We start from the raw sequence: 4,444 nt of genomic DNA, 5'->3' as shown, positions 1-4,444 counted from the left end.
GCTCCCTGCACTTTAGCCTGGGTGACAGAGCAAGACCCTGTCTGTAAAACAAACAAACAAATAAATTTAAAACTCCATGTGGTCCTTCCGTCTCTTACCCAAATTGGCTATGTTGCTGGAAGAATGGTCTCAAAATCCATTTTTAATAAAATGACACATGTTGTTCTATGAAGCATCAAAGCTATTTCTCAAGCTGAATTGTAAACGATTTACTTTGGGGGCTCAGTATACTTATATAAGGGTGTTTGTCTATATGCACGTAGGCTTCAGTCACATACATTAAGCTCTGTTTTTTATTTATTTTTGAGACAGGCGCTCTGTCACCCAGGCTGAAGTGCAGTGGCAAAATAATGGCTCACTGCAGCCTCTACTTCGCAAGCTCACCACCTCAGCCTTCTGAGTAGCTGGGAATATGCTTGAGAGCCACCGTGCCTGTGTCTTTTTTGTTGTTGTTTTGTATTTTGTAGAAACGGGCTGCCACTATGTGGGTCAGGCTGATCTCGAACTCCTGGGCTCACGCGATCCTGCCGACTCAACCTCCTACAGTCTATTTTTATTTAAAGTCAGAGTCTCGCTATGCTGCCAGGGCTGGAGTGCAGAGGCTATTCCCAGGTACTATCCCACTATTGATCAGAAGGAGAATTTTGAAGTGCTTTGTTTATGGCCTGAAGCAGTTGACCGCTTCTTAGGCAACCTGGTTGTCTCCTGCTCATGGGAGGTCACCATATTGACTATATTGAAGCCAAACTTAGTGTGGACACGTGGATGAGCAATGGGCATAGAGCACTACAACCCAGAGCTCCTGTGACCCTTTGCCTCACCCTTCCAAGTAGCTGAAATTACAGGCACGCACCACCAAACCTGGCTTTTTTTTTTATCAGCTGAATTTTAAAACAATTTTTCTTTTTGCTGCGGGGTCTTGCTCTGTTGCTTAGGCTGAGGTGCAGCGGCTCAATCATGACTCACTGCAGCCTCGAACTCCCAGGCTCAAGCGATACCTCCCGCCTCAAGCGACACTTCCCGCCTCAAGCGACACTTCCCGCTTCAAGCGACACTTCCCGCCTCAAGCGACACCTCCCGCCTCAGCTTCGTGACTAGCGGTGCACCACACGCCCAGCTAATTTTTTAAATTAATTAATTTATTTACTTATTTATTTTAATTTTTGTAGAGAACAGGTCTCGCTAAGTCCGCTCAAGCTTGTCTCAAACTCCTGTGTTCAAGCAATCCTCCTGCCTCAGCTTTACGAGTAGCTGAGACTGAGGTGCGTGCCACCGCACGCAAGCTCGCCTCCATTACAGGTCTTCAGATATACAGCTGCTGCCACTTTCACTTTGAACTGACTCCATTTTGTTAAAATACATTTTCCGAGGTAGCCACGACTTCTGTACTCAACTACACAGCCTGACATAAACCCCTCATCATTTGAAACCCCAAAAAGCAAAAAACCCAAACAGCAACAAAAACCTCAAGCCGATCCTTTGAAAAGCCACTGCTGCCCTCAAAATTCTGAACTCTGAGATTTTACGTGCACAAACTGCTCAATCTGCTAAAAGCCAGGCAAATTTCTCGATACGCCCACCCACCGTAGCACACCGTCCTTGACCCGTGGTAATGGGGACACGCCCAATCCTAAGGGAGAGAGCCTGCCAGTTCTCACCGGAACCGCCCGCTCAAGCCGGCTTATTTGCAACACCCCAAGCTTTCCTTTCTTCCCAACTCTGCTTCTGAGGTTTTGGCTAACCGGACATCCAGATGCCAGAAACTTCTTGAAACGTCCAAAGAAAAATTAATGGGCGCCTGCTGTGGTGCATCTATGATGGTGCCTAGTGCAGGAGGAGGTTCAGAATGCGGCGGGGCTTCCTCGCTGCCACCCCTCCCCCTCCTCCTCATCCCAACTGTCCCAACCAACCCTCCAAGGATGATCAGGAAAACGAGGGTCCTGGAGGGACTATCTCCGATGGAGTAGCTTGGACTCCTCAGCCATCCAGGTACAAAGGAACTGGCTCCCCGCCGCCACCCCAAGGTATTTTACGACGGAGCAGCCCCCATCAATGGACTTTACTTACCCTTGCTGCAGTCTTCACTGCTGGAGAGGTGGCCGTAGTAGTGTAGGGTGCCTTGAAGCTTCTCCCTGTGGTCTCCAGTGAGAGCCAGGGAGCCCAGTGGGAGCGTGGAGGGTTTGCAAACGAGGAGCAGCTTCTAACTTACTCCTCACCCAGTGAAGTCCCCTCAGGCACCTCGTGGGCCCCAGAGTGCAAAGCGCGTGAAGAGGCGTGGCAGAGAGGGGCCGCGGGCGCGGCACCGCTTGGTGGCGTAAGTGGGGGTGGAGTGACAGCATTCCCGCCTAGACTTTGTGATGCTGGGGTCCGAGATATCTGCCGCCTCTGGACTGGAGGTGCAGCAGCTACTTCAACATACCCCTTACCTTGCCGAGTCCAAAGGTTCCACCCCAATCCAGGCTTTCCACCCTCCCTAGACCCCGGAGCACTACCTGAGCAGCACCTAATGGAGCCCAGAAAATATATGGATGCCAGAAACGAGCGGTCTTTTTGAGTCCAATCACAGCTACTTTGTGGAACTAAAGAAGGTAGGACCCCATCCTGATCTAAAGGGCCTTTGTAGTCTGACAGAGCAAAATGCGACCCTTGTTGAGTATGGAGTCCAGCTTAGCAGGGCATCAGCAGGTGTCTGGAACCCCAGAGGTCAGAGGGAAGGCATCAACTTCAGTGTTCCCCTTGACCTGCTGGCTCATTTAGTATGGTGGCCTTAATCACAAGGCCAGCCTTTTTTTCACACTTCCCAATCCGCCCTCCTCTCTGGCCTTTTCCAGGAGACACACCCACTGAGCTTTGCAGGGTTGCCCTATATTACACCATTTGATTTCTCCAGTCTGTTTCTAAACACTCAGGGGAAGATGATCTCACAACCTTCCCTCACCACTCATTCCAGAGTTGAATAAATCCTCAATGAGGAATAGATTTAACACTACATGCTTTTTTCTTAAACTGACCAATTTTGAGACAGGTTAAAAAGACAAAGAGTTAAAATATCAAAAACCAACTTTAATTCTGCTCTACCACTAAGCACAGGAAGAACAAAGTAAGTATTAATTTAACATCATTAATATTAAACTTTATTCATAATAGTGGCAACCCTTGCCCCTCCGACAAGGAGGATATGTCACAGAGAGGGCCTAGAGCTTTCAACCTCCAACTCAATCCTTGTAACGTCAAAAGTTGACCACTCTGAAAGGTGGTCTTTGGATGTACTATTTTCTCCATATCAAAATTAAAGATCAATGAACTTCAGAAATAAGCTTCTAAACCCAGTTTCAGAAGGGACTCATTTTAAAACAGCATGGGTCTTCCTGATGGCATTTTAAATAAAACATTCTGACTCACAGCTGTATCTGCAATTTTGAGGCACTACAAACAAACTCTAATTATTGTTTAAAAGCGTCAACATGACATGACATCTGAAATAACCAGGAAATGATAGAGCAAAAAGTTGTTTAGCGAAGCAGGCATTTATGTAATAATTCTAGGAACCTAAATCACAGTGCTCTGCTAGGGGCAGAGAAATCAGGTCTCTTCTTCCCCGTCACACATGCAATTCTTGTCCTTAAGCAAATCACTTCCCTTCTTTAAGTGTCGTATTACATGCAAAGGGGTAATAACATGTATGTATGTAATGCTTGTCATTTGTAGAGTACATCGTCTGCATAAATTAACTCCAATTGTAATTTTAGTGGTGAGTTGTCAGAAACAACATTCAAAAAGAGGGATTTTTACATGCTTTTCCCCTGATAACATCTCAACCAAGCTTCCTGAGAAAGGAGGCATGACTCCCACCACAAAAGCAGAGAGATTAGCGGCAACAAAGAACAAGAAGAGTTTGGGCTCAAGTATAAATCCTGGCCAGTCTTAGAGAATGTAATTAACATCTCCGAAGTCATGGTGACTGACAATGGGCCCAGTAATAAATAATACCTGCCTCACAAAATTGGGATGATTCAATGGGATGATGCATGCAAAGCACTTAGCACAGTGCCTGGTAGGAAGGTGGACCTGGTCAGTGAGGTTGTAATTACCACCAGGAACCACAACAGAATACTGACCAAAGGCAGGAAGGGCTTCCAGATATCTGTCCCACCTGAACATGGGATGCAGGATTTGGGGGACTTTGGCCTAAGACTCTAGTGTTCTTGCTTGGAACTATCATCTTACCTCTGCTCTTTCTCTCAGGGGGACTGGTCAATATCAAAGACTAGGCACTTGTCTGCAAAGAAAAGACAGTTGCCTCTAGAGCAAGCCCAGAAATTTCGTAGAAATCTCTGGAGGAATTCCTTGGAAGACATAAAGCCATAAAGCCAAGTGAGGTAAGGTTTTATTTCTATGCGGTCATCAAACTGACATTTGTTTGGTTCATCCTCAGAGGAGATAG

The 4,444-nt window shown here is 46.7% G+C and overlaps 1 pseudogene; it reads left to right on the top strand.

The window, feature by feature from the left end:
• The first annotated feature begins 1,846 nt into the window (after positions 1–1,846).
• The window catches only part of LOC108284239, a 36,244-nt pseudogene continuing 33,646 nt past the window's right edge, over positions 1,847–4,444 (top strand).

Source organism: Cebus imitator, unplaced genomic scaffold, assembly GCF_001604975.1.
Source record: "Cebus imitator isolate Cc_AM_T3 unplaced genomic scaffold, Cebus_imitator-1.0 Scaffold273, whole genome shotgun sequence".
Taxonomy (NCBI): Eukaryota; Metazoa; Chordata; class Mammalia; order Primates; family Cebidae; genus Cebus; species Cebus imitator.
The sequence above is the reverse complement of the archived record's forward strand: the minus strand, read 5'-3'. Positions and strand labels throughout refer to the sequence as shown.